The sequence below is a fragment of the Pinus tabuliformis genome, chromosome X (genome assembly GCF_031772625.1).
Source record: "Pinus tabuliformis cultivar Carrire ecotype Pingquan chromosome X, CPIR1, whole genome shotgun sequence".
Taxonomy (NCBI): Eukaryota; Viridiplantae; Streptophyta; class Pinopsida; order Pinales; family Pinaceae; genus Pinus; species Pinus tabuliformis.
The window spans coordinates 603816696-603829305 of record NC_142308.1 but is presented as its reverse complement, the minus strand read 5'-3'; the positions used below and the strand labels follow the sequence as shown (position 1 = coordinate 603829305).

The 12610-nt window shown below is 42.2% G+C and overlaps 1 protein-coding gene across 4 annotated transcripts in view; it reads right to left on the bottom strand.

Moving 5' to 3' along the window:
- Positions 1 to 12610, bottom strand: part of LOC149141481 (mitogen-activated protein kinase kinase kinase YODA-like) — a 193663-nt gene that overhangs the window by 124511 nt on the left and 56542 nt on the right. The gene's annotated exons all lie outside the window — the stretch shown is intronic.

Below are 12610 nucleotides of genomic sequence, written 5' to 3'. Positions count from 1 at the left end.
CAACAGAAAGAAAATTCAAAGGGATATTCACTCCCTTGATAATTCAATAGGTCCTTCTCAAGAAATAACAAAGTGAAAAATTATATTAATATCCACAGATATCAAAAGCAAAGAGATTCCATCAAATGAAAAATCCCTGTTATGTGTCATGAATATCAACCTTACCTAACAATCACCATATATTTAATATTCCAATAATATTTCATATATTCCCTAGAATGCTTAAATTGAAGATCCACCCCTTGCCTGCTAGCTTCAGTGATGCAGGTGATAGAACTTAGTTTTGTTGTTGGATGTTTATGAGCTTCCAAATGCCACTAGGTTAGTCCATGTAGATTTTAATACGGTTGAGAATCAAGAAGATAAAGAACTCTTATGTCAAGGTGTTGTATGGTTAAAAGCTAAGTTGCACGAAACGTGGAAACGGGTACGAGTTTCCGAAACGGGAAGCGATACGAAACGCAACCTCCCCAAATTTTGGAAATGGGGAAACGCGAATATATATATATTGAAAATTATGTGCAATCATAAAGCATAAATGATACATTCTAATTTATTACACTTAAACATTAAGATTTAATTTACATCACATTTACTCATGAATGATCACATAATGAAAATAAAAATATCGGAATATCCAAAAGCAACCTTTATTATATATCCAAATCTCAAAATCAGCCTTTATTTATATTAATATATGAGGTTGCAAGTACAATAAAGACTATAAGGCTGCAAGAGAGAGATCTAAATCAGGATTTTCTGCATCCACATCCCATTCTTTAGAAGGACCATTGTTGTATTGGGAGTCTCCTCCTACATAGTTGAACGACCTTAGTGCTCTTGATTAAATACACGTTTCATACCCTAGTACCCTACATGATCTTGATTATTGGGAGTTTCCCCTGCATAAAGGGCTTGGTTCTCTTGATTAAATACAAGTTCCATACCCTAGTACATGATAAAATCCAATGGAAACATTGCAATCCCTCCAATCCTGAAATCCTGAAAAACAAATAAGTCTGCTAGATTTTGAGTGAGATCTAAAATTCTACTTTCTCCATATGAAATCCAATGAGGGCGAAACCACTCTCAAACATCTTGAGTCATTTCATGGTAATGTTAAAAATTTAAGTAAAAGGATGAAAATGAAAAATAAAAGAGAATATCAATTTTACTTTAAGAATTTAACATTACCATGAACTGCATATCCCTCAAACTTCCTGATGAACTACATATCAACACTACGGCAAAAATTCACTTTTATAACTTTAAACACGCATCTAGAAGTAACAAGAAGTTACTAACATACACTAAAAGTAAATTAAAAAACACACAAGTTAATGAGGAAACGTGGGTCGTACGGCCCTGAAACGCGTTTCCAGCCGTACTGGCCACGTTTCCGTTTCGGGAAACGTGGCAGTACGGCCGGAAACGCGTTTCACGGCCGTACCAAATGCGTTTCCGCGCTTCGTACCCGTTTCCATACGGAAACGGGCCTCTATACCACGTTTCCTGCAACATAGGTGAAAAGTAAACCCGGATGGCCTTCAAGGCCAAGCTAGGGATTTATGACTCTAATCACTTCAGGCACCATGAATTCTTTAATCTTTGGCTTCCATGAAATAATTTTTGCAAGGGTAGCCACAAGGGTCAGCTCTAATGATTGAACCATTTACCCAAGGAATGTTGTTTACAAGGAGGCCTTAGATCACGAGTTCAAATGTCATCAACTGCCTCAAGGTTACCAGCCACGATTGTGGCTAGTGGTTGAACTGCCCTACATCTAGATATCCTTGGCAAGAGGGGGGATTTTGCAACATTTTCATTGAAAAAAAAAATGCAAGGGTCTAGAACAAATTCTATAGAGATTAGATAGAGCAATGTTAACAGAACAGGATTCATTTTATTTTGACCCATCTGGGCACCAGTCAGTGCAGGTCAATGGCATAGCCACCCTCTCTAATCAAATCCCATCTAGTTTACATTACTTGGGGTCCCTAAAAGGTGTGCATGCATAGAACAAGCTATATAATGAAAGCTTATCAACATCGAAGCCCTAGTTGTGTTGCATCATGCATGTATCAAAATTGTCTGGAACCACAAAAGTGAGCTTGCAATCAGGGCCTTTTGACAGATGACTTGATAGCTACTTTGGGTGAGATGTTTAATGAAAAATATATCAAGCTTGATGGTTTTCCATGTGAGTTATGTTGAAAAGTGTAACTAGATTCGGTCTTCATAATGACATGTAATTATGATTTTATGTAATGAGATGTAAAGAAGAAAAAATAAAAAAATTGTATTGACTTGCTTCATGGGTTTCATGAGCAAGAGATTTTATTTTCGAGTCAAGACTCCCATTGAGAGTCTTTAGGATTTATTTTTCATCTAGCGTCATGACCCTTCCTAAATTATTTTGGAACAGAATTAATTTCTACATCTTGGGGCCGATTTTGGAGGTGATGGGGCCCATTCGATTTTATTAAGAGGCTAGACTTAGTAGAAGTTATTTCGATGTGGTTAATTTGTACGTGGGGACCACCAACACTAGGAGAATACACATTCCCTAGTTCGATTTGCATGGAAGGGAAATCGATGGTCAAGTGAGGGACCCATGAAGGAGGGAAAATGGAGGGAAAAGTGTTCCACGAAATCTATATAAGGAAGGCAACTCTCCTCATTTCAGCATCTTATCTTTTGACATATTGAACTCAACCTTAGTTGCTCAAGCTGCTTAGTCAGGTTATTGTGCTATTTAGCACACGATTGTCTCTGAGCAGAGATCTCAACCCTTGCTTCGGTGGATTTCAAGTGCCACCCTAGGAAGGCAATTCGTACTACCTTGGAGGAGAGTCGGTGGAGTTTCACAATCATATCATTCAGCATTTGTCTCAGCCAGTACATGCTTCTGGAGGACGCAGAAGGGGAACACGGAGGGCTTGCTTGTGGGTTCATCCGGGTAGCAACTGTCGGGGAGTTTGGACATTGAAGCTACAGTGGAGGATCAACCTTCCAGGAGATTTTTGTAGCAAGAGGTTGTTGCACTAGAGTAATTCGATTTACAGTCACTTGGGCCTGCGCAGAGAGCCATCACTGGGCTCACGTGGGAGTCAGAGGAAGGAATTGTAGAGCTAGAACTGGCCGAAAGAAGTAGGAGATCAATTGGAAGGCCATTTGAGGAGGATTGCTGGAGCTAGGAGAGCAGAGATTGAAAAAATTGGTGACAACAACAAAATTCGAAATTGGAGGACGGCCAAGCTGTGAAGGGTCAATTTTTGAAAGTTGGAACCAAGGGAAACCCCTTCTGGGTTTTTATTGGTTTTGGGCAAGGGTCACACTCCTAATTTTATAGAATTTTCTGGGCAGATCTGAGGGGTCAAAAAGGGGTCCCAACTCAGCTAGCAACTAAAGGAGCTAAGCGGAATTTGGGCCAAAATTCTAAGGTCAACATTTGGCTAATTACTTCATGGGTTATTATGGGTTTCTTGCGTAGATGTTGGGATTAATTTCCTAGAATTTTCTGAGCAGCATGGAAGGCTCTAACAACAGACCATTTCAAGCAGCAGCACCTTTCTGGGCAATAACAATGCAGCTCTTGGGCCGGATTAACAGCAGATTTGTGGAGGGTGTTCCATTGTTCATTTTGGGCTTTTTGTTAATTTTAGGTATGTTCTATGCTTAGAGCAATTTACTTCAATTTTCTTATTAGCTCAATATCAATATCCAGATTAGCAATCACATCAGCATGATAGTAAAATGCAGATAGAACATAAACATAAACAGTAGAAGACAAGTCAAGACAAGAGGACACAAGATGTGGCACCAGCCAGCAACAAACCCCAATGTGGGTAAACTCTTGATCAATCCTTCTTATATTCTTCAATAGTTCAGTAGAGAGAGCTAGTACAAATATACAAAACTGATATTTATGACAGCAGCAGTAAGGCCTTGACCAGAGAAATTAAAGCTGGTCAAACATGGCAGAATTCTACTTCTAGGTAGCTTGATCAAACCTAGACAACTTTGGCTTTCAACTGTAAATACAATCAGCACAAACACTGCTCATAAATCTGATTTCATTCTGCAATTGATAGCTGATCTGATTTGGGCACTTGAATAAGTCCTCCCTATGAAACCGTGGCACATCCTTGACTGCCCTTAGCAGTCCTTGCTATAGTGCTATGGCCTACGGCCTAGCACATAGCAACCCCTGTAGCAAACGTATCCCAAATAGTGTCCATTCATTATTAAAGCAGCAACATTTAGCCTATAGAAATGTCAACACTTGAACGTGCTGCCATGCTGCAATTCTAGGACTGGTTAGGGTACTAACCACATACCCTAACAGCCCATCAAACTGGCCCAGAATTACTCCTAATGGTTGTGGTTGTCCTCCAATGGAATGCTGCCCTCCACGCTGCCACTTTGGGACAGTTTCAAGCCCAACGCTCTTACTTATCTCCCAAACACAGTTGCTGCACCCAGACAGTCCCAAACAGCAGCATTGTCTTCTTCATAAACTCAGCCTAGCTAACAGCATTTGCTAGCACCCAAACACATTCATTTTAAGCCCTGTCTTCAACGATTACTAACCTTGTGACTGCAGATTCAAGCACACCTAAACCATGCCCTAGAACAACATTATTTTCCATGCTGTCAAAGACTTCCATGCTGCTCTTTCTATGCTCCATGTTGTCATAGAGCTCCTTCTTGTTGCGGCTAGAGCTCTCTTATGACAGCGGGTAAGGCTTCTTTGTGACAGCGGATGAGGGCCTCTACTTGGCTGCAAGTTAGGGCTTCTTTAGCTGCGGGATAGAGCTCCTTTTAGACAGCGGATCAAAGCCTCTTTGACTGCGTAATAGAGCCTATCTTTGTTGAGGCTTAGATCCTTTACTGACTGTGTCTAAGAGCCTTTCCTTGACTGCGGTTATGTCTCCTTCAGGACTGCAGATTAGGGCTCCTCCTAGCTGCGGATGAGAGCCTCCTCTTGCTGTGTATATCCTCTTGCTGCACATAAAATCCTCCTCTTGCTGCGTATAGAAGCACCTTAGATCTGTGGACAAATCTCCTTCAAGACAGCGGCTAGGGCTTCTTCATGAGGACTACGGCTAGGGCTTCTCCTTCTAGACCTCTCTTGCCACCAAACCCAAACAAGTGGAGAGAGATCATGAGAGAAGTGTGTGTGACAAATGACTTGAGACCTCTTCTATTTATAATGCAACATTGAGGTTGAGATGGGGTTATTTTCTTGTTGGCCGACCTCGACAAATTGTCAAATAACACAAATAAATTCATATCTCCATAAATACATGTCAGAATCGGATGATCTTTAGATCAATCCTACACCTCTCGGAGAGAGGAATCCAAGAAAAATATCAGCTGCCATAAATAAGATGACCCAAATGGATTTTGGCCCTAGTTACCATTTTTAACACTCCCTCTCAACTAGGGAGAACTCCATCTGCTAATCCATCTGCCAGTTCGTACTATCTCTGCCATCAATGCACTACTCTCCTGAGCTATGAAGAAGAAGAAGAGATTGAGAATGTATCATATCATTCTCTATTGACCCGAAGTCAGTCTCAAATAGAGAGTGTCTCGTACCACTCTCACTGATCCAAAATCAGTTCCAAATAAAGAGAGTACCTCATACCACGCTTGTTGATCCGAAATCAGTTCTAAATAAAGAGAGTGTCTCATACCACTCTTACTAATCCAAAATCAGTTCCAAATAAAGAGAGTGTCTCATACCACTCATACTGATCCGAAATTTGTATCAAATAAAGAGAGTGTCCCATACCACTCTTACTGACTCGAAGTCAGTTCCAATTGATCCCAGATCAATATCATCCTAGCATAGGGAGTACAGTAGTACACGATGCGTCCATCGGTAATACTATGGTCCCTATCCTCATTTCCCTACTCATTGGCCAAGTGAGAGGTGCTTCCCATGAGTCCCACACTACATGGGTAGGATGTCTCAGTAGGAGAAGGATGAACCACTCATCCTGCCTACATGTAGCCATGGGGTATCCCAGGGGAAGGCTAAACCACTCACCCTGTACACAACAAATCAGTAAGGGAAGGCTGAACCACTCACCCTATGGTTGCTCATCACTACAAGAAATACCCCAAGCCCCCTCGGAGCTCCCAGAGCTCAATATCCATATCATACAGGACTCTCAAGAGAGTGTCTCTCCACGACTCCTAATCATTATCGAAAAGTCATTTATTTGACCTTTCCAAGGAGCTTCATCAGAATATCGGCAACCTGCACATCACTCCTAATGAGATGGAGCCTTATTGCTCCTCGATGTACCATATCCCAGATAAAGTGGTACCTAATGTCTATGTGCTTCGAGCGATTATGAAATACAGGATTCTCTGATAATCGGATCCCACTCTGGTTGTTGCAACGGATCACGGTGGTATCCAGCACATGTCCAAACAACTCACTAAAGAGCTTCCTCAACCAGATAGCTTCACAGGAGGCCATACTAGCAGCTATGTATTCAGCCTCAACAGTGCCCAAGACAATCGATTTTTGCTTCCTACTCATCCAAGATATCGAAGCAGAACCCAAAGAAAAACAGCATCCAGAAGTACTCTTGTGATCCACCACACTGCCAGCCCAATCAGCATCAAAATAACCATGCAACTCCGGTAGTGTGTCTAAGTCCATGAGTGATTGTGCCCCGAAGATATCTCAGAAGATTCTTGGCACTAATCCAATGTGAGTGATGAGGCTCAGCCATATGTTGGCTCAACATGCTAACTACAAAACATCTATCCAGACGGGAGTTCACCAAGAACATCAATGCTATTATGAGTTGAAGAAACTCAAAGGCATTTCTCAATTCAAGTCCGACAGCACTATCGCATAACTTCTTAAAGTTAAGCTCCATCGGGGTAGTCACATGCTTGCAATTCACCACTCCAAATTCAGAATCCAACTCCCTCTTATGTTTGTAAATGAAAGGGTTTGCACCTGTCAGAAAGAGGTCATCCATATAAAGCACTAGTATGAGAGATCTATCACCTTCAACCTTAAAGTTAAGGATCGGATCAGCTTCACTCCTAGTGAATCCCAACTTCATCAAATAGCTATCGATCCTCTCATACCAAGTCCAGGTTGCTTGCTTCAAACCATAGAGAGCTCCCTTCATCCTGCTTATATGACATTCCTGATCATGAACCTCAAGCCCCTCGAGTTGTTCCACATCTATGGTCTTGCTATTACTAGTAAGTTTTCGCTCGGTACATCCCGAACATATACCTTCATGCTTTTCTTTGAACTCAGGCATCCCTATCACCATCTGTCTCACATCAGGTAGGGCCTTACAATGAAGATGGGCAGACCTTTGGTGCCATTGAAGAGATGAGTCACACGACATGGTCCCCAATGGACTTCCGGCAACTTGATACACAGTGCCAACCCTGAACCCAAGAGTAAAAGCATCTTCAAAATTCCTTTTCCAAACACGTACCTTTCCATCGATGAATGCCACCTTGTAACCTTTGTCTTCCATTGCCGAAATGGACACCAGGTTCTTCTTAAGATCAGGTACATATAGAACTTCTTGCAACTGAATCATGTTACCCTGATTCAATTGAAGAGTAAAATTCCTTACACCCTTTATGTGATAGGTGGCATCGTCTCCAAGAATAATCTCCAAGTTTGTCTCCTTCACTATCAAATTAGAGAGAGCTTCCTTGTATCTGGTGAAGTGCCTTGAAGCACCACTGTCAATAAGCCAATTTCCCAAAGTGTCCGAAGGTGAGGTAGTGGAGAGGGCCAATATAAGATAATACTCCTTTTGCTTATCAGAAACAACATTTGATTCTTCATACCTAGAGTTCCTAGATTTCTTGGAGGGTCGAACATTTCCTTCATGTCCTGCATTCCTTTTTCCTTTGCCATTGAACTTGTCATTCCTTCGACCATTGTTGTTGAAGTTGCCCCTGGAATGATTGTGATCATCATCATGAGATGTGTCCCTTCACATAGTGGCCAAACTTATTGCAAGCAAGGCATCTGCCTTTCCTTCCTCCCTTAGATCCAGGCTTTCCTCTAATGTTAGATCAAGAGACATCTTCCATCCATGATAGACAGATTTTTCAAGGAGTTTATCTTCAGCCGGGGAGTGGGTTGAGGAACCCAATGAGCCTTTGTCCTTGTCCGTCTTCGGTGATTGCTCTTTCACTCTTGCTTAGGCTTTGTCTTCACCTCAGCTCTAATACCATGTTAATTTTAGGTATGTTCTATGCTTAGAGCAATTTACTTCAATTTTCTTATTAGCTCAATATCAATATCCAGATTAGCAATCACATCAGCATGATATTAAAATGAAAATAGAACATAAACATAAACAATAGAAGACAAGAGGACACAAGATGTGTCACCAGCCAGGGACAAACCCCAATGTAGGGAAACCCTTCACCAATTCTTCTTATATTCTTCAATAGTTCAGCAGAGAGAGCTATTACAAATATACAAAACTGATATTTATGACAGCAGCAATAAGGCCTTGACCAGAGAAGTTAATGCTGGTCAAACATGGCAGAATTCTACTTCTAGGTAGCTTGATCAAACCTAGGCAACTTTGGCTTTCAACTGTAAATACAATCAGCCCAAACACTGCTCATAAATCTGATTTCATTCTGCAGTAGATAGCTGATCTGATTTGGGCACTTGAATAAGTCCTCCCTATGAAACTGTGGCACATCCTTGACTGCCCTTAGCAGCCCTTGCTATGGTGCTATGGCCTGCGGCCTAGCACATAGCAACCCCTGTAGCAAACGTATCCCAGATAGTGTCCATTCATCATTAACGCAGCAGCATTTAGCCTATAGAAATGTCAACACTTGAACTTGCTGCAATGCTGCAATTCTGGGACTGGTTAGGGTACTAACCACAGTCCCTAACAGCCCATCAAACTGGCCCAGAATTACTCCTAATGGCTGCGGTTGTCCTCCAATGGGATGCTGGCCTCCACGCTGCCCCTTTGGGGCAGTTTCAAGCCCAATGCTTTTACTCATCTCCCTAACATAGCTGCTGCACCCAGACAGTCCCAAACAGCAATGTTGTCTTCTACATAAACTTGGCCTAGCTAACAGCATTTGCCAGCACCCAAACACATTCATATTTAGCCCTGTCTAACCTTGTGACTGCGGCTTCCAAGCACACCTAAACCATGCCCTAGAACAACATTATTTTCCATGCTGTCACAGAGATTTCCATGCTGCTCTTTCTATGCTCCTTCATGCTGTTATAGAGATCCTTCTTGCTGCGGCTAGGGCTCTCTTGTGACAGCGGATAAGGCTTCTTTGTGACTGCGGATTAGGGCCTCTACTTGGCTGCAAGTTAGGGCTTCTTTAGCTGCGGGATAGAGCTCCTTTTGACAACGGATCAAAGCCTCCTTGACTGCGTACTAGAGCCTATCTTTGTTGAGGCTTAGAGCCTTTACTGACTGTGTCTAAGAGCCTTTCCTTGACTGCGGTTATGTCTCCTTCAGGACTGCAGATTAGGGCTCCTCCTAGCTGCGGATGAGAGCCTCCTCTTGCTGCATATAAGTGCCTCCTCTTGTTGCGTATAGAAGCACCTTAGATCTGTGGACAAATCTCCTTCAAGACAGCGGCTAGGGCTTCTTCATGAGGACTGTGTCTAGGGATTCTCCTTCTAAACCTCTCTTGCCACCAAACCGAAACGAGTGGAGAGAGATCATGAGAGAAGTATGTGTGACAAATGACTTGAGACCTCTTCTATTTATAATGCAACATTGAGGTCGAGTTGGCGTTATTTGCTTGCTGGCCGACCTTGACAAATTGTCAAATAACACAAATAAATTCATATCTCCATAAATACATGTCGGAATCGGATGATCTTTAGATCAATCCTACACCTCTCAGAGAGAGGAATCAAAGAAAAATATCAGTTTCCATAAATAAGATGACCCACATGGAGTTTGGCCCTAGTTGCCAATTTTAACACTTCTGCTAGCTTGCCTAGAGCAAGACCAGGTGCACACATTCCAGCACCTTGTTGTACACCACTTCCCATTTAATAAAATGAGTAGACAGCGTAGTTTGGTTGCCAATTTTGTCGTCTGATCATGATGGTCTAATTTAATTTTATGGTATTATTTTTATTGTCCGCTTTGCATAGCACTATTTTCCCTAGTTTGGAACATTACATCTAGTCATAAAATGTTAGAGTCATTGTCATGTAATGAAGTCATGTTACACTTTGCAAAAGGTCAATCTTGTCTATGTAAAGTATCCTCCAAGACCTTGTCACGTATCCTCTTCAAGTCGGCCTACAACGATGGAAGAACATGCTAGATGAAGTCAGCCTAAATACAAGTAATCATGTCGACCTAAAGGAGATGAGGGGAAGTGTATATATAGACTAACTCGGCCTCACTTGAAGGCAAGCAACTCGATAGGCTTTCGATCAAGCAAAAGTGCAAAGAAAGGGTGAAGAAGGAGTGCGAAGAAGGGACTGCAAAGAGAAGTGTGCAGGAAGGACAAGAAGGTTTATTCTGGGCATAGCGAAGAGAGATTCTTCTAGATCAGCGAAGAAAGTGTTTTCTTCTGGAGAAGCGAAAAGGAGCTTCTTCTGGGCCTGCGAAAAAGGTTTCTTCTGGGATAGCGAAGGAAGTTTCTTCTGGGGTCAGTGAAGAAAGGGTTTCTTCTAGGCACTTGTTCTAGGTAACCAAGCTAGAGATCTAGAGATCGAGTTTCTCTAGAGGAGACCAATGAAAGCCTAGAGATAGAGATTCTCTAGGAGAAGTCAAAAAGAAGCAATGTGAAGGATAGAGACCGAGTTTCTCTGGATGAAACCAAGGAAAGATGTTCGAGATCTCGAAGGGAGTCGAAGCAGAGAAGAGGCAGAGCATCAATATTAGTGACAAGGTTCTTGGGAGGATACTAGAGTCAAGGATCTGTGTCATGGTCTTGGTACTCGTCAATTGAAGATCTAGAAGAAGAATTTTGATTGGGTTTTCCTCTCGAGAGGTGAGAGGTTTTGGCCCTAGCTGAGAAGCCTACATACTGTGTGTAATATCCCGTTTCTGGGATATTCCTCAAACCCAAGCAAACTCCAACCAAACACGTCCAAATGATATAGTGACCGGGAAACTCAAAGTGATAAAAATAACAGTAGTACAACATATAATAATGTGAACATGAAATATAAGCAGATACTCAAGAAATGCAGAGAGAAATGTTAAGCCATTTTATTATACTGAGTAATGGAATGAGTACAGGAGGTGATCAGAAATATGGCACCTCGACTTGCACAAGGCCAGTGAAGCAATACACTCAGAATAGCAAGGAATGGCCTCTCTCTGAACTGCGTCCAAGCTACTGGAGAACTGTCGTGCTACTGCTACAGCTGGAAATCAAATGAGGATTTGGGGTTGTTCCCCTCCTCAGAAAATGCTGAAACTCTGGAATCAGACTCTACTCAAGAAACCCAGAAAACCCCAGAAAGCTTTTCTGAAATAGCCGACCTCCGAAAATCACCCCCTTAGGGATCTATGATGTCCCTCCAGGCTCTGCGCTGCCACTAAATAGAATCCACCAAAACTCAGCCCGAAACTCTACCAAAATCCTCCAATATGCAAGAGTTGATCCCTTGTTCAATCACCCAACTTTAACCCTCCACAAACCCCCAATCTGGAACTCCCACCAAAAGAACTGAGTCCCTCTCTCCCAAGATTGCGCAGTCCTCAAATGCTCAGCTTCTCCACAACGCCAAAGATCAATCCTACTGCAAAAGACTGCTGGAAACTACCTTGCTCGAGTAGGCACTCGAAGTCCCTCGGGGCTAAGGGCGAGATCTCCGAACGGAGACACTCAATGCACTAAACAGTGCTGCAGACCAGCTAAACAGCGAGCGTGCTCTAAGTCGAAGTGACTAGCTCAAATGCACATAATCGAATGACAAAATGAGGAGGCTCCCCTCTCCTTTATAGCGTTGGCCTCTCTCAATCCCAAGGCCCACCTCCTCCAACGCAGTCCCTTTCTTGCCACGTGTTCCTTTCCATCTGTGTAGTCCCTCCAAGTGTCTGCGTGGGCCCCATCTCTGCATGGCCCTTTGGCCCCCTTGGCTCCCCTTTAAGTCAAAACGTTGTGCTACTAGGAAGTGACTTTATTCTAAAGGTGAGTTATGTCCCCCTTTTCCTCACCTTTTTATTTATAAATAACTATAGAAGGCAAAATTGAGCAAAATCAAATATTCCAATTGGCCATGGCTAATTAGTAATATTACACTGTGTCACTTGTCTTTTATTATGCATATTGGTAATTGACTTGATGAAGAGAACACAATAATAACATAACGAAGAGAAGATTATAAGCTAAGAAGTAAAAGTATATCACAAACAATTATCAAGCATAGAAATCTTTTAACTATTCATGCCCTAGATTTCTCAACATGGTATCAGAGCTTAGGTGTTGAAGTCAAGAAGGGGCATTTAAAGCAAGTTGACACACGAGAATCGAGCTTCATAAAAGAATCAAAGCAAGTTGAAGAACTCCAAGCCATCCAATCAAGAAAACATCAAGCATCGAAGAAGGATCATAGTAGATGCAAGGGCTACCAAGG